Source organism: Chelonia mydas, chromosome 3 (genome assembly GCF_015237465.2).
Source record: "Chelonia mydas isolate rCheMyd1 chromosome 3, rCheMyd1.pri.v2, whole genome shotgun sequence".
Lineage (NCBI taxonomy): Eukaryota > Metazoa > Chordata > Testudines > Cheloniidae > Chelonia > Chelonia mydas.
In genome coordinates, this window is record NC_057851.1 from 74,631,862 (window position 1) to 74,650,043 (window position 18,182).

The window sequence follows — 18,182 nt, forward strand, 5'->3', positions numbered from 1 at the left end:
TTGTCCCTATATATTGAAGATTCTCCTTTTCGAACTTCTCCAGATTTCATTACCTAACTAGCTGAATAAACACTTGTGATTTGATTTCATGATTTGGGGGATGGGGAAGGTTTGGAGCGAAGAGAATACAATGCTTCTTGTATTCCTTAAAATTACTCTCTGAAACAAAAGCTGGACAATACAGAAAGACATTAAGTGTTTAATGTGTTTTCTAAACTATGTCTGAAGAACCTCTAGAGCAGAGGTTCCTAAATTGTGGGCTGTGGACACTTGCTGGTAGCCCATTCAGAGCTAATTGGTAACATGACACTGGTTCTTTTCCTGGTTTCCAGCTGAGAGAAACAGAGCAGACCAGGAGGATAAGAAATGAAAGTCAACAGTGTGATTAATTTTTCATTCAAAAAGATCAAAATACTTGGGAGAGGTGCTGGGCCATGCAATTGCAGATGAGATGGGAAGTAAACCAGGAAACAATCTTTCTCTTAAAACATGGTCCTCACTTATTTGAGAACCCCTGTTTTATGAAGAACTTTAGTCTACATGATAGATTACTAATAGACAGTGTTAAAAGGTGGCTGTTCTTCTATCACAAATTAATTTATTTTCATTAGTTGTACAGTTCTAGTTTCTCTGATTTCACACCTTTGGGATCTTTTTGAAAATTCATCAGGGATAGATTCTAATACCTCTTTTATGAGACAACTTCCAGAGGAAGGCATGACTCTGTGTAAACAAGGGTGTCAGAAATGGCCCAATAATATGTTGGCAATTAAAAGCAGCAGCACCGCAATTGCTAATTGGCTCATAATTTGGCAGAGGATACCAATTTTGAGCAGATGAGCAGCAAGGACCTGCTTCATTGGATTTTTTTTTCCCCTTGGGATACCCAGCAGGAGTTCAGTGGCATCCTTTTACAATTTATTCTAAAATTTAGTTGTTCCTTCTGCCTCGTCTTAATAACCTCCTGAGAATTCATGTTTCAGAAGAAATAACCGTCTTCCATTTACGTTGCGGTATTTTAAACAGGCTCAGCACCTCTGAAACTTCATTAGTGTTTTGGGTTATCTTCTGCCAGATGATTTTGCATGTGTTTTTTACTACTTGAGAACATCTATGTGGAACTGGATTTCCTTGGAGATTGTCTCTTCATCAGGAAAGTTTATCCTGGAGAGATCCCTTGCTAAGGAGGAGACTATGTATATTTATGAATTATCTTTGATCACTTGCAGCAGGTTAAGCTTGACGATAAAAGTGGTTACTTTTTTTTCTGAAACTCTTCATGTTGAGAATTTTTTCCTTTGGAGATTTTAATACTGTTGAGGATTTGTCCTCTCAAAGGTGTCTTCTACTTGTGTCACATTCCTGTTTGAAATGTTTTTGCCTGTGAAGAGAAACCATTGCTTTAAAACAAAAATAGCAAGGATAGGTTTTTGTTGTTGTCATTTTTCAACTCATTCTAAGCTATTTGTGTTCACTTTAATATTCAATGTACAATCCTAGGAGACGTATCTTATCTTCCCTAAGTCGAATATATGTATTTAGAGGATAGAAAGCCAAGGACTGTTTGTAGAGAGAACCATAGAAAGGTACAAAGATCCATTCAAAATTCATGAAGTTGATGAGGGAAGAAAAAATGTGTGAATGAAGAGAGATTTCTATTTTGGGTTTCTTTTTAAGAGTCGCAGTATGTAAATACAATTAGCTGATTGGCAGCCCTTCATCGTGATCATTTTTAAAGCATTATACAATTTGTTCTACTGTTCCTTTTCAAAGTTCCATGATTGCTAATTTTAAAGAATAATATGTGGTTCGTCTGTAGAAATGTTGTACTTTAGGGAGTTGGATAGTTACCACCCATATTGTTTTCCAGTTTTTCAGCTTAATGGTTCTTTGAGTAGGCTGAATGTGTGTGTATGTGGGGAAATAGCCTGACACTTGAGGTTGTGAATATATCTATTAATGGTCCTATTTGGGCACATTTATTCAGCCTATTCCAGGCAGTTTCCATGTGTACTGAGAAATGGATTTTCTTCTACAAAGAACACATTTTTGCAGTCTGTTGAACCTCATTTCTGTGTATGAACAATATTTGGATGACTCCCTGTTACAAAGCTGAGAGCAGAAAGGAGATATTATCTGACATGTAAAAGTACAGTTTTATTTAATTGAAACAAAAGCCTGGAAATCCTGCTTTTGAAGTGGGGATTGTATAATTTAGGCCGTGTCTACACTAGCACTTATATCGGGAAAACTTTTGTCACTCGGGATGTGTTTTTTTTTTTTTTTCACACTCCTGAGCGACATAAGTTTTGCCGGCAGAAGCGCTCATGTGCACAGTGCTATGTCGGTGAGAGACGCTTTCCCGCCAACATAGCCATCACCGCTCGTTGAACTAGTTTTATTATGTCGTTGGGAGAGCTCTCTTGTCAGCATAATACAGCTACAAGAGCACTCTTAGAGTGTCACAGCTGTATCAGTACAACTGTGCCACTGTAAGCTTGTAAGTGTAGACATGGCCTGACTGCAGGCTTCAGGTTGTGCAATTGACAACAAACCTGTTTCTTCACTAAACTGATCACTACTTTAGTTTTCTTGTTCTTTTTGCGATCAGCATTTTGGATCTGAAAAATCCGCCAAATCCCCCCCGTCCCCCTTGATCAAGCTTTCTTTCTTTTTATAACTGACATTTTTTTGTGAGGAAGAAGACCATTTTGGGAAAGTGTTTTTCTGCTTTTAATTTTGTACAGAACTGTGTATTAATTGACTGTTACTCTATTGCTAAATAAAAAGTCATACACATTTTAGGGGCCAAATTATCTGCTGATATAAATGGGTGCAACTCCATTGACTTCAGTAGAACGTTGTCCATTTACAGTGGCAGACAATTTGGTTCAAGGTATTGCTCAAGTTCTGAGTCCAGTTTTAGCATAATGCAGTTGCTGCACCCATGCATTTCAGAAAATGTCAGTCCACCCCCCGCTCTCAAGAGCTATAGGAGAAGACAAAGTTTTAAACATTTAAAGCATACCCATGACTAATTTTGTAATACTTCAGCCATAACTTGTCACCTACACATGAAGTAACTTGGATTGGTTTTCTGGATTGTTTTCAGTGCCCTTGCAGCACTCAAATAAGCAGCTCAAACTCTATTATTCTATTGTTAGTTGCAGGTATACACTTTGTTCTAGTGATATGTTCACAGAACCTTTTGTGCCCTTGGATATGTTAGATACAAAATTTATCAGCTCTGCTCTAAAGAAAAGCACTTAGTTCTTTGACTTCAGGAAAGGAAGTTTGGTGATCAGTCACCAAATTGAAAACAAAAACCTGATGTAATAGCTACCAAATTCTTCCATTTTGCTTTATTTTACAAAAGTTAAATTAAGATCTTATATTCTAGTCCTTCAGCTATAAAGAAAATCAATTGTTTAGTCTTCATACTCTTAAAAAACAAAACAAAAATGAACAAAAATTGCTTGGGTGCAGTGTTGGCTTGCCTTATTTTTATTTTAACATCCATCTCTGTAACTTTTAGAGTAGTTACACATCACTTTTGTTTACTTTCAGCAGTCTTCAGTTTGATGGAACCAGGTAAAAGTTATGCTAAGGAAAGAGATAGGACAGACAGACTTCCTAAGCTGGCATTTCCTCTGTCTAATAGCCACTTTTTAAAAATGTAACAGGGTTTGCATATTTAGTTTCAGGGAAATCAAAGACATTACTGAGATTTCACTCAGTCTTCATGACCCATTCCCCTTTTTCCTTACTGTTCCTTCTCAGCAGCTAGCAGGCATTGATGATGTATGAATGCTCTTTCAAATGAATAGCGGCTGCACCCCAGTTCCATCTAATAATTCACACCCAACCTTTACAACAAGGTACAAGTACAGAGGGGCTACTTTGCTAGGTCCAGGGGTATTTGGTTTATTTGTTTTTTTTTTTCATATACAGAGAACAAACATTTACCTTTCTATTAGGATGACCATTATTTTATAGGTTATGAGAAAAAGAGCAAAAGAAAGACACACTTCACTTTTGTTCTTTCTTCTGTAGCAGGCTCCATCTGAACACAAAATGGCAGCCATCTCTGTAGCTCCAGGGATTTCTGTATATTTAAAGGTGGAGTATACAAATCAAATATTATCATACAAGCTACATGTACACCATAGGAAGCATGCAGCAAAGGCTTTCTTTCCCACAACCCTTTCTGCACCTCCAACTGTGTGATGGATTATTTTACTTCTCTAGACCTGTGTTGAAGCCTCGGGCTCTATATCTTTTGAATGAGCACCAAACTGTTAGCCCAATTCTGCTTTTGTAAAACAGAAGAATTAGTTCCGTTACTGGTGTGAAAATCTTGATGAAGTTATAATGTAATTTTGTTTAATCTTCCTCTTTTGTCATCTTCTGTATCAATAGCAGTCGATAATAATGAAAATTTAGCACAGGCAATGACCCGTACGAACAGCTAATATGAGACTGGCTTATAGAATTCTATGGTAAATAGTCATAGCACTTAAAATATCCACTTTTAAGAAAAAAAGGAAGGCAAATTTTCCAGCACAGTGGACAAGTAGTTTTTGTTCTTGCAAACCAGCTCCTTTAGAAACAGCTCCTTTTTGAGGATTAACACTCCAAGATCTGTTTAAAAAGTAATATTCTATGAGAACAATCTGTAAACGGGCACTATATTTCTTATTTAAAAATTGAAATGCCAATAATCACACTTCTCTTTAAAGATTCTTAAGGCAATGTGTAGTCCCGTTGCTTATACCAGCATTGTCGTTACTATTTATGTTCAAGACACTGGGTTGTCACCAGATTGAACATCTAGCCTGATATCTTGATAAATCAATATGTTACCTCCTATACTACAGATTGCAGAGTGCCTTATTGTATGGGCCATTTGTTCTTTCCAGATAACCAAAAGGAGTGACCCTGGCCTTGATCTATAGTAGCAAGTTTTCTTTGTGGCATTCTAAAAAAAAGTCCGCCTGAAAGAAACGTTTATCAGCCTTCCTTGGCTACTCCTGATGACTGATAACAAAGCACCTCAAAGCTGACTCATGTTTAGGATAGCAGTATTATACTCAGGAGATGCAATGCCATTTTTAAAGGACTAGAATATTATAACCTCCATACCTAGGCAAGCTTGGGGGACTCCCTTCAGTGAGTAAGTCACATTTTAGTTTTTTTTTTTTTTTAAAAGGAATTCTGAATTTGCTTGGAATTGCAGCATAAATAGCACTTAAGTAAAGTCAGTGTAGGGATGAAAAGGCTTAAGAGTTCTTTTTGGGCTGTACAGAACTCCAGCAGTTAAATATAAAATATTCATATTTTGGCTGCATAGTTTTTTTTAAATGAATTGTTTATTGCTCAGTACTATTTTCCTCTGTCTCTCACTTTACTCTTCCCCCCTTTACTTAAATAGCAATTAGAAGTCCTGTTTCGGGGTCGGTTCTTCTTATACTCTCCTCTCGCTCTGATTGCTTCTGTTTCTTTTATTTATTCATTTACTTTTGTTAAAAAGTGCTTAAAAGTACCATTTGGAGTATTTTTTTGCTCATTGTGCACTCTTCTCATTCACTTTATCATGCACTTCTCCCCTAACACAAACCACTTGGCCTTGGGCTAGCTTGGCACACAGATAAAAGGGAAATTGTATAATAGGCAGGCTGGTATTACTGCCTATTATTAAGGTTGTACAACATGTCCTATTACAAGACCCTGTTTTCAGTTAACTAATAACTTTGCCAAACTTTAGTTGTTTGGGCTGAAAGTTTACATGCTGGGTGTCTGTGTCAGGCTGGAAAAGTTTAGCCAAAATTGTTCAGCCGTTTCCACACATGAGAATAGGGGAAAAATAGATTGTTTTGCCAATGTTGAAAAATTCTGGTGACCTTTACTTTTAAGCGCTTTACCGCCTCACATGCTTTGGACCAGCAACTTGAAATGTGACAGGGGGTTGCCTTTGTGTTGGTCATGTATCTTTTGCTGTCCTTATGAAAATCCACACAAATTTGGCCAACTCATAAGCCTTTGAAAAATCACAGATCTCACATACTCAGTAGAGACTTCAATTTCAGTAGCTAAAATCTCTGAAGAGTCCATCTTTGTTGAGCATGCCTGAGCCTCTCATAACTTTTCATGCTGATCAGACTATATGTATTATAATAGTTTTTAATTTCACAGGATGGTTGCCTCATTCAGTGCACAGACCTGTTCTGGGCATGAATAAGGGACACTTAGTAAAAGAGGCTGTTGCCTGTAGGACTCTGCCTCATTTGTTGCTGAAGTTTGAAGGAGTGTAGTGAATGAGGAAATGGATTGCAGGCTGAGGAGAAGAGATGGTCTCATGGTTAAGTCAGCTGAATGCCATTCTGGAGAACTGGATTCAATCCTGAGTGGTGATTTTGAGGGAATCTGACTTTACAACTTATGAATTCTAGTTAATATTATGGAGTTGCTCTTATGAAAGCTGCTGTATCATGAATACTCCCCTATATGTGTATCCCCATGTCCTGTAAGCCTGAATGTGTGTCCTTCCCAGGCTGAGGACAGTGGACACTTAACTATTAACAACTGGTCTATAGATATGCTGAGGGTTGCACAGACAGTCGTAATTCTGGCATTTCACAACTTTTGAATGCTTGACTTTACAACCTTAACATTCTTTTTATATAGTTTTTTTGTGTGTAATTATATTAGATATGGCTTGGAATTAGATTACTGGGCTAGATTCTCATCTGGTATAAACCAATGAAACTCCATTGATGTCAACAGAGCTATGCTGATTTATATCAGTTTAGGATCTCGTTCATTATGTTTTAGGAATTCTTTGGGTCTTAAACTAGAAGACTGAATTTTCCATTGGATTAGTGGAGCTTGTTCTGTTTTCTTCTTCTTTTTTTTTTTTAAAAGCTTCTGGTTTTGTTGGTAGCCTATTAGGCATGATCAGGAGAAGCATGGTAAAGAGCAAGTGGAGAGTGGATGGAGAGTTGTTGGCTTGAGTCTGTGACCAAAGAAGATGCATACCGTTCTTCCTTCCCACTCGCTGACCCCGGTAAAGTTCCCCACTGGAAGTTAATACAGCTCCCACTGAAAGTTAAAACAGCCCCAGCTGTATTAACTTTCTGTTGGCTAATCTGCATGGTGGTGGTCCTCAAGGCATTTGGTGTCTGAAGAAGCCTGAACAGTGTGGTTCCATGAGAACTGCAGTGCTATGGAGGCAAGGGGAGTGGGAACAAGGGACATAGAGCCAGCACATACAGCAGGAGACTTCACGTGCCTCTCTCCTAAGATCTATGCAGTTAGTGGAGGGACAAATTGCTGCAAAGAAAACCTGTGGAGATTTTCTACCCCTTCTCTCTTCCCAATGGTGAGAGAACAAGACAGCCAAGAGTTATTCTTGGAACACTAAGCATCCCATTGCTATTTTTTACAAGTGGGGTTTGACTTACTGCCAGTGAGTATATTCCCTTTCTCCAAGTGAAGTACACAGCTTAGCTACCATCCTCTGACCCAGATATGGCTGCATACTGTTTATGAAGTGTGTCCTTTGGTATCCTTTTAGAATAAGCTGAGAATATGTTTGTACAACCCCCTATGTGCTGCTAGTTGTACATATTGTTATATTATGTTTACTCTGATAATAACACTAATTGAAGGAAATGCACATCTATGCATGTCTAAGCTATAGGAAGAGATTGCTGCTGTACTCACCCTGCTGCTCAAAAAGAGTTACTCCAGCAATGTTGCAACTTGATGTAGTAGTGGCAAGTTTCTGGTTATAAAATTGGTTACAGTAATGTACCTGTATTAAAGTGCTTCCCTTTGGTTACCTTGGCAAACTACATGAGGACTCAAACTCTTAACAGGATTCAAACTCAAACCCTACAGGAGAGCTCAGACTCATTCATCAAGACATACTTGGCTTCCTTCTCCGGTCCACTTGCCCACCTCTCTCTCTCCTTCTTTCTTTCATCTATCAAGCTAGGTTCTTATGTGGCCTCTTCCCCCTCCCCCCCCCCCATAGTAACTGAATGCCTCCCAAAATTATAAAGTGTACACATAAAGACACCTTTTTCTCTCTCTCTCATCCTCCCCCTCCAGTCAGCACGGATTGGACACTGTTTACCGAAGGTGTTTAGTTTCTCTATTTTTAATCTGATGTGACTGAAGATGTAGGTTTTATAGTTTGCTCTGAAAATGCTGATGCACATGGTCTTGCTGAAGTCTTCCAGGACTGAGTTTTAGATTTGTGGGTCAGTCAACAAGAGATCTCTGTCTCTGGCACATGGGACTTTCACTCCTGAGGTTGACAGTTCCACTGTTTCAGTGTAATGTAGATGTCTTGGAAAGTCAAAATAATAATAATGACTACTCAAGGTGAAGTGGTCCCCCGGGTAATGTGGCCAGCCGCTCTTCTCTCACCTCCCTTCTACCACTGCCTCTTTCTTTCTCTTCCCTGAAGAAACTTTCATTCCATCCACACTGATGTTTTCTCAGTCTGACGGTGACTTTTAGCCCCATGCTCAATCCACAAGTTCTTTCAGTGTCCTTGACTTCCTCATCAAAAAATACATGCCACAGTCACATACAAGAGGTCACAACCAGACAGAATTTACGGCACAATTGACATCAGTACATTTTTTTACTTTGGCTACTCACCAGATTTGCTAAATGGATGGAAGCAGCTCAGGCAGCATACTGAATCGAGATAAGAAGAGCCAAGGAGCATCTGGCTTCTTTTAGCATAGAGATGTTTTGTTTTTTGTTTTGTTTTGTTTGTGACCAAGGTGCTTCTGACTTGAGGAGATTGAGCACCATCTTCTCCTTCCTGCTGAGGATTTAAGCTGTTCTGAAAGCCAAGGAATTGAAAACATTATGCATAATTAATCTTCAGCATTATCTTTCCAACAAATATCTTTGTACCACATTTAATTACACTTGGTATCAGTAATAAAACTCAGATCACTCTTCTTTTCAGGAAAAGGGCTCATATTACAGTCGTCACTTCTTTACTTTTAGGGTCATTGAAAAATGCCATGCATCTAACCTATAGTAATCATGCTTCACTTAAGTTTCCTTCACATAAATATTGTAAGACTTGGAATAGGTTCTATAAATGTCTCAACAGGAAAGAATCATTTACCTGCTTCAGACCAGGGAGGATTTTCAAAACGTAAGCAGTTGTCCCCAAACTCCATTCTTTCTTTGAAGTAGTTAGTTGGAGGACCAATTAGATTGAGTCAGGAGCCCTACAGTGAGTCATTTCTCTGATGGAGAGCATATGATGCTTTCACCCTTGCGGCGAATGCCCGGAAGATGCAAGACTGTAGTGATGCCTGTCAGCATGTACACTATCACTTCTAGTAACTTTGTGTGGATATCGCGTGTGTGCTTTTATATTGTCAGAGCAGAATGACAGTACTCCCAAACTAGCTGAGGAGGAGTGGTTGGTTCAAGGAGTAATTGTGTCTAATCATTCATTATAGCAGTGAGAACAGATTGTTTCCTGGTGAAAACTAGCTGTTTGCACCACACTGGACATCTTATATCAGCAAGTCACCAGAACCCATGTATGCTTTCCTCTCTCTCTTTTTTTGATAACCTGTTTAGTGTTCAGAACCAGAACTAACCACAAATGACCCTCAGCAACCCTTAGAAGGATTTCTTAAAATGAATTGGGCCTCTAGCTTTGTGACTAATGATAAAATGAAAATTCAGATAAAATCCTTAGAAGCTGCCTATTGTGTCCAGGAGTCTAGTATCTTGGCACAATTTACACTGTTTCATATGATGAGGCAGGACTTATATACACTCATTCAGATTTTGTTGCTGCAGGAAATTAGTACTGTTCACACTTGTTTAGGCTTAATAAAAATCATTTTAGCTAAACTGCAAGGATAAGGTCATGTCTGCCACATAGAAATGCCAATTTCAAATGAGCAACAGTAGGAAGAGAGTGTCTTTCATTCTCAGGCACTTTCAGAAAGAACTTCAAATAGGCAAGCCCCTAATTGATTTCAGCACCTATCAGATCACAGGAATTCATTTACATAACAGATTTGCTGTTCTGTAATTATAGCTATATTTAAGCAGCAGTTTGTTTATACTGCCTTCATGAGTTTGCAAGGAATACAGTGTGCTCTTTCCTTCCTTTATTTACAGTTAGTAACATCTGCTTATATATAGTATGCCCATATACACAAGCATTCAGGAGTACTTCCTAAAATTTTTGCAAAATTAATGGCCAACTCAATATCTTAGTTCACTGGAGCTGCACTCATACCAGGTTTGATTTGGTCCATTATTTTAAACTAATCTATACAAATATGATCTGAAATGTTTGAACAAAAATATCGTTTAAAATTTGCAATCTTTCTCATAACAGTTTAATTGTATCTCTCAAGTGGCAAAGTAAGATATGGTATATTGTGATCTCCCCTCTCCCCCCCGCCCCCCAGAATATAGTACAAAGAAATGTACATATGTCCTGTGGGTTATAAAGAACACTTACGCTTATTTATTCAGAGTGCATGTACTATATGCAATACATAATTAATAACTGCAGAATGAATGATTGAATATGACCTATTCATGACCAGAATGTTTGCGCACTAATGAAGGAGATTAAAAGATGCAGTTGCAGCTGAGGAATTGAAGAGCGTGCACGCGCGCGCGCGCTCTCTCTCTCTCTCTCTCTCTCTCTCACACACACACTTAGTAACATCTGCTTTTTCAAAATTATATTCAAGGTTGCGTAGCCTTTCAAAATAAGACCTGAATCTTATGGCTGGATATCTTTTTAAAATCTTCTTTATTCATCTACAGACATTCTGGTCATGATAAAATCATATTTGAGCATTTGTTCTGCAGTTATTAGTTGTCTATATGGAATTCTTAAGTTTTAATAAAACTTATCATGTATTCATCAGACTTAAGCAGTACAGGGAGATGATGTCATGTATCAGCTGTAGATAGAATGGGACAATCAAAGTGTGGGTAGGCGAAGGCATTCAAGACACTCAGTAGGGTGAGTAGCAATACCATTAATTGCTTCCTATTGTCACAAAGTACAAAATAAACAAAAATACAGACTCTGTTGTGCTGCTGATTTGGTAGCAGAAGAAACAAGAATTTCTTGTAATACTGACACAAATACTTGTGGATCCAAAAGTTGAGGTAGATTCATTTCACCCCGATAGTTGCAAAATTCTAAATCCACATTTACTGATACCCAGTGTCCTAACATGTATTCAACTTTTTGGCCATCTTCTAATCTTGTGATCAAGGGGAATATTTAAAATGGCATCACCATTCCTGCAATTGCAGCTCTTTTTGGCCCTCGTAATATCTCACTAAATTTATATTTCAACAGAGGATATGTCTGCATTGCAAATGAAGGTGTGATTGTAGCCTAGATAAGCAAATCCACGCTAGCTTTAATCTAGTTAGCATGGGTACAGTAGTATGGAAACGTGGCCGCATGAACTTCAGCGAGGATTCCTAGCAGGTGGCTAACTTGAATACAAGCCCTGTCACCACTTCTTCACTATTGTTGTTACTTGTGATAGCTACATTAAAGCTAGTACGGCTGTGCCTCCCCATGCTACAATCATACCTTCATTTACACTGTAGACATACCCAATGTCTTACTCCCTTGTCTCTATCAGGACTAACCCCTTTCAGATTTCCTAAAAGAATTACCATACCTGCTGGATGGGTTGAAGACCTTGAATTTGTTTAACTCTTTGTCTTGATGTTTGATTTGATTTGTCAGAATGGGTGTTTGTGACTTATCAGGTGCTCTTTATCTCAAATGGGTTTTCTTGTTTTTTGTCCAGTTTGATGGCCCAAGTCTTGCAGAAGTTGTCATTCTAACTTCATTTACTACAGATTTACATTCAGTCAAGTTCCAAATTACCTGACCATTTACCTGATTGGTACTTTTCCTTTAAGAGGAAAAAGCTGGCTGTTTTGATATGAGCCCAAAGTAAGGAAGCCTCTAACAAAGAGCTTTACTCCAGCCCCGCTTTATTTAAAGCAGCCATCCGTGCCTGAGCCTGTGGCCTGCTCAGGCACTAATTTTATAGCCTCTTTCCAAGGCGTGCATTTTAATAGTTACAATCCCAGCTAGCTGTTCCAGACAGGGTCTCTTCCTCCTTGATCTCCAGAGAATCTCTCCCCTTCAGCCTTCTCCAGAAGAACCTCTCTCTCCTTCTAAGGGGCATGCTTTTATAACGGCTATAATTAATTCCGGTTTAAATCCTTTTGTGTGCACAGAGTCATTTTAATTCCTTTCCTCATTGCTAATATGGGGTATATGACCCCCATCACAAGACACTAAATAGAAAAATGCATAGTAATTACACCTAAAATATTGGAGTAAACCTTCTCAAGTGTACACAAATGGCTCAACCAAAATAGACATTTAATAGCTCATTGGTTTTGTGACTACTACTGCAAAACTTTGCCCTGGAATACAAGTTTAAAAAACTAAAATTAAAAACACAGTTATGTCATAACAAATTAATTCAGCAAACAATGAGGTGGGCAGGTCTAGACGACACGATGGTTAAAAAGCTGGAGCCACCATTACATAAACATATACATTATCACAATCACTGAGTTGCACCATTGGTAGCAGTGCTGGGAGTTTAGGGGGAAATAGGCTTTTGTGAACAGGATGCCAGTTTAGTCACTCACAGAGGGTGTCTTTGCCTCTCTTCTCCAGAGGCAGTAGCCCAGGGAAGCCAAAGTTTTAAAGGTGTTGTGCCCAGTCCCTGATCCGGCAAAGTGATTAAGCTGTAGCATCACTGGAGTCAGTGGCAGGGTCCAGGCTTTCTCCCAACAGTGGGCAGTCCCTCCTATAACTTTTTAATGCTAAAATGGTTTCATGTTTTGGCACCATATAGTTTTTTGTTTGATTTCATGCACCTAAGAGTCATTCTTAGAATGATTCAGGCAGAATGGACTTTGAAAAGAAGTGCATCATTGCTAACCATCAGAATTTCACTCAAGCTAGTTACTTGCATAAGTAGTTGAACAGAACTAACAAGACTATCTGCAATAGCACCATCTGGTGACTCACAATGTCACAGTTACATTATTCAAATTCTTGTTTGTGGAGCTGCAAAAGAGTTCAGGTCAAGAGTTCAGTACAGTATATGCTAAAGGCTAAATATTTTCCTGTCTTGAGCTGGTGCACAATGGGTAGGATATAAGTGTGAAAAGGGCTTAGGCAATCCATCTCCCTTGAGTAGGTATAGCTCTCAAGAAAGAGTTGGAAGGGAAGGTTGGCTAACAGAGAGGCCCGAGCACCGTGACCCTAGGAAAGCATGATAACCTAATCCCACATCTGGCCAGCATGTACACTACAGTCATCAACAAGCACTAACCTGGGGTGCACTGAGCTGCTGCTCACAGGAGTAACAAAGCCTGCACTACAGTGAAATCCTGCTCTAGCAGCATTCCTGTAGCAGACAGCACGCACAGTTTAGGCTCTGCTCCCACTCAGTACTAGTCAAGCCAAGGATTTATGTCTTGAGAGACATAAAATTTGTACAGAGCATAATGTGGTTCTGCTATGAAAAGTGACTCTTTCAAAATGGTGTGGTTCTGTGTTTATTGTACTGTAATGAGTTCCATGTCAAATATACTTAGTTTATAAATTAAAAAAATGTTTTTATTAGCTCTCAGGCTCGGTTGGCAGTTGAGAAGCTGTGTTTTACTCTTGTATTATCACAAGTGGAAAAGCTACTGCAGGCTACATTTATACTTTGAGTTCCATCTCCATTGTCTTCAATGACACCTATCCAGTCCTAATGTCAGCAGTTGATTTATACAAATGTAACTGATGGGAACAGAATAAGCAATTTAGTTGATGATACCCAAGAAGGAGTAGAGTCCAGCTCACTCTTTTAACTCTCTTGCATCTATAGGGCGGTAAAGTTCTGACTCACCCCTGCGGCACCTCCTGCTGGTCGTTCTTGGGAATTAGCTTGATTTCCAGCCCAGAGCACCCTCTGCAGGCCGGTGATCTGCCTTGCCACTGGCCCCCGTCTCCCTCCTGAACCCGGTGCCCTTGGCTTGGGTGCTGCCTCCTGGCAGTACCCCCACTTCCTGGGCCTCCCCACTCCGGGGAACCCTCACCCTCTATCCCCACATCACCTCAGTCGTGACTACTGCCAGTCACCGTCTAGCCCCCGTGCCCTAGGGTAGACTGCAGTGTAAAAGCCAATCATGACAGGCAACAAGGGGTTTGGACAAGCTGCCTTTACCCACCATCAGGCTGCCCATCTGCAATCCCAATACCTATGTGGGCCTCAGGAGTTGCTGGCCTAGGGCTTCCCAGCTCCTGAGGCCTTTCCCCAACCCTGCCTTACTCTGGTTGGTTGGGGCAGGGTGTGGAAAGACTCTGCCTAAGCTTCTGGCTCCCAGCCTTTATAAGGGCCATCTGGGCCCTGATTGGGGCATGGCCCAACTGCAGCTGCTTCCCCAATCAGCCCAGCTTCTAGCCCACAGCTCTCCCCAAGGGCTGGCTTTAAGTCCCCGACGGGCAGGAGCGGGTGACCACCCCACTACAAGGGCTAACAGAAGTAAGAAAAGTTTTGTTGCTCAAGTGAGCAGATGACTCTGAATACAGAAGAGGGACTACTGAATAAAAAGTACAGAGTCACTTTCCAGAGTATAAATCAACACAATCAGATAGTGTTATGTCTTTTTACTGCAGGCTTCAGAAAATCAAATATATTGCTCAGACATAGCCTCTGAGTTAAAAATAAAACCTGCTGTATTCAGTTTTCTTCAAAAGAATAAACTGTTGTTGAAGAATAAAATAAATAAATGGGCAACAGTATACAACAGAGAAAATGCATGAGCAAGATCAGAGGATGGAAAATTATTATCTCTGTACTTGCATGCTTCCAATTACAATTATGCTGTAGCCTGGTTCCAGATTCTTCTTGTTTTACAGCCTTTTAAAATTTCTTTTGACAATATCCTTCCATATCTTTGTGCATTTTTTTTCTTCAAACGTCATCTGAAACAATCATTCAAGTCCCTTCAGTCATATTAAACGGTCAGTAGAATATTAAGAGGCAAGAGCTTCTCCTGAGGTTTACACCTATGGTATGTTCCTCTCCGCTTCCTCACCCTTCCCCACCCAGTATCTGGAATGAGTGCAGAAGGCTCAGATGTTTCAACCAGCCCTGTTCAAGCAAAGCCCCTGGGATTGCATTTAATGTTGCACAAGATAATGTATTCCATGCAAGTCACTGTCCATCAGTTTAGACTTTTATTTCCTGAGAAAATGTTCAATAGTATATTAATGTAATTTTACTACATTGTTTATGACATGAACCTTGGATTTTGACATACCTGTATGAGCCATGCTAGTGAATTTCTGACAGGAAACTAGAAAACAGTACCTGTTTAAACAGATTGATTTTGAGCCTCTTAGTTGCAAGCAATATTTATAGTGCTAGAAATCTGGATATTATAGCCATTAAACGTAAAGGGAGAGCATCTTTAATCCTCTTTTTAATTAGAAACCTTTTTCTTTAGCAAGAAGATGGGATGAAATCTCTTTGCTCTTGAAGTTCACATCATTATCTGTTCTTCCCAAAGCATAGAGTGGTTTACTGAAGTCTGTGCATACAGTGACAATATTTTTACCGGTTTCAAACAGCCGTGTTAGTCTGTATTTGCAAAAAGAAAAGGAGTACTTGTGGCACCTTAGAGACTAACCAATTTATTTGAGCATAAGCTTTCGTGAGCTACAGCTCACTTCATCGGATGCATACTGTAGCTCACGAAAGCTTATGCTCAAATAAATTGGTTAGTCTCTAAGGTGCCACAAGTACTCCTTTTCTTTTTGCAAATATTTTTACCATCAATACACCTTTAGGGAAAATATAATACAAGTTGTAAGCTATTGGTGCTATGACGTGAGGAAGGATCTTTGAAACCTGCCGGTAAGATTTAAATCTATATGCTTCTTTTAAACATTCAGATCTGAATCTCATTAAGGAGTAGAGTCAGCTATTAAGGAGGTATTTCCATTACAAATATACCAACACATAACTCTTCCTTAAGGGTTTAATTGTTACATGTTAATACCGTAGTATGCATCACAAAAACTATGTGAGGTTAGATACTATGGTGATGGATACTAAAGAAAATGGTAAGTCCCATATGTGGTGTGTTCTCTGCATTTTTCTGCAAGTGATGTGGGAAGTAAGCAAGGATCTGCCCCACAAACATCGGAAAAAACAAGACTACACAAACAACCATGGAACATCTGAAAAAGATTTAAAGAAAAATGATTAAAAAACTATTCAGACTGTAACTTATTTAGGGCAATGACATTCTCGCTCTCGCTCTCACTAGCTCTCTCGCTCTCTTTAGATATGGCCTTGGTTTAGAAGACCACTGAAGCACAGTTCCCTCTAAGTTGTGCGCGTGTGCCTGCACGCACAGATCCTAAACCCCGCGTACACGGCGAAACACCGCACGCACAGAAGCACAACAATTTGTACAGAAGAAATGTTTTGTGCACATGGCCTGTCAAAAATTAGAGGGAACATTGCACTGAAGTATGTGCTAAAGTGCTTTTCTGGAACACAGCGGGGTCCCTATGTGATACAAACAATTAGTGATGATAATGTATTGTAATTAGTTTAATAAAATTGATTTCTCAATATTAAAAAGGACAATTAAATAATCACTAGAAACAAATAAGATCAAAGGTAGGATCATACTGAATATATGTGCATATTATCAAATAGCTTTTTGCCCCAAATGGGAACTCTACTTGAGTAAGGGCCACAGAGTTTAGTATCTAGAAATCAAAGGTGAGCTATGGTTCCTAATCTTTTCATTTCAGCAGCCCAGCCAAGACTCTCAGGATCTAATTGTTATTGATATTAAAGTCCCTTTACACTTCTATGGCTGCATAAAGGGACCTTAAAATGGGTGAAATTTTTACCCACTTTAAGGTCCCTTTACACACTGCCAGAGTGGTGAAAAGAGGCCTTAGTATGAATGAAAAATAGGCTCTAGAAGTGTAATAAGATGATAAAGGCCCAACAAAGCCCAGCTAACCTGTGAAAAATGCTGCATTGACGTAAAGATAAATCACTTTCAATTACCTGTGATGTGGATTTGAGGTCCACCTACAGTATTTTGTAATGTTTTACACCAGGGAAATTACCAGTGTTGGCTTGTAACCTTTGTTTTAATAGAATAGTTTTATAACTTTTTGGTTGCAGCTAACATAGCCTTAATTTGTTTCAGATATTCCTTGGATATAGTGGTTGGAATCAGAAAGAGGAAGAGCACCAAAATGACAGTTAATTTTAGGAATATGGACTTTACTGCCAAGATATTATGCTAGTTTGACATTGAATACATTATTCACCACAATATTTAATAGCAGATGTTAAAATCTTTATAACTATCTATAGTTATTTACTTCCAAAAGGGCTAATGTACTTGTTTTATTTTAGTATATTTTTGTAATTGAATGTAACCTGAATCCAGAGTTAAGTACAGTATTCCCTTAAGACTGACTAGTTTGGTCTGGATTTGCTCTACTTTAGAACATGCTAATCAATTAATTGTGCATTTCAGAAAACGAGTCTGTGGGGATGCTCTTAAGGGGGAGGTTTTGGTATTATGTTTCAAAATATCAGTCCATTGCAGCATATTGCTAATTGGATTACACAGAATACTTACTACTCTGGCATTTTTCATTCAGTTTCATTAATAATAGTGAGAGGTGTGTTAAATAAACGTTTTTTTCAGTTTTCATCTGCTAATATGGAACATAGCTGATCTGGCAATGTTGAGGCACTAATCAGACAGATTTCATGAAGGAAAAATGAAAGAATGGAGCATTTTTATTGTCTTAGGTTTTTTGTGGTGGTGGCAGCTTGAGGCATCAAAACAGACTTTCTTGGGTTTACTGATCTGACCAAGGGGATAGGTGTGGGTATTGTGAGACCATTTAAGCCTTTTCTTTAAGGCTATTTCTCTGTATTTAAATAGATCTAAGAGTAAAATAAACACCAGCTTTGAGAAAAGATTTATGAGTAATGTACAATTCATTACATTTTCAAAGGACAATAAGTGGATACAAGACATTCCCTTTTAGGATAAACACCAAAAGCTAAGTT

At 38.9% G+C, this 18,182-nt stretch overlaps 1 protein-coding gene across 7 annotated transcripts in view; it reads left to right on the forward strand.

Annotated features, from left to right (window-relative positions):
- GRIK2 (glutamate ionotropic receptor kainate type subunit 2) overlaps positions 1-18,182 on the forward strand; it is a 603,576-nt gene that overhangs the window by 71,880 nt on the left and 513,514 nt on the right. Inside the window, exon 1 of one of the 7 annotated variants that reach the window (XM_043542708.1) lies at positions 15,052-15,135. The exons of the other annotated variants lie outside the window; for them this stretch is intronic. The gene's annotated coding sequence lies outside the window, so the exon portion shown is untranslated. Of the gene's footprint in view, positions 1-15,051; positions 15,136-18,182 lie in introns of those variants that run through there. 7 annotated transcript variants of the gene reach the window in all.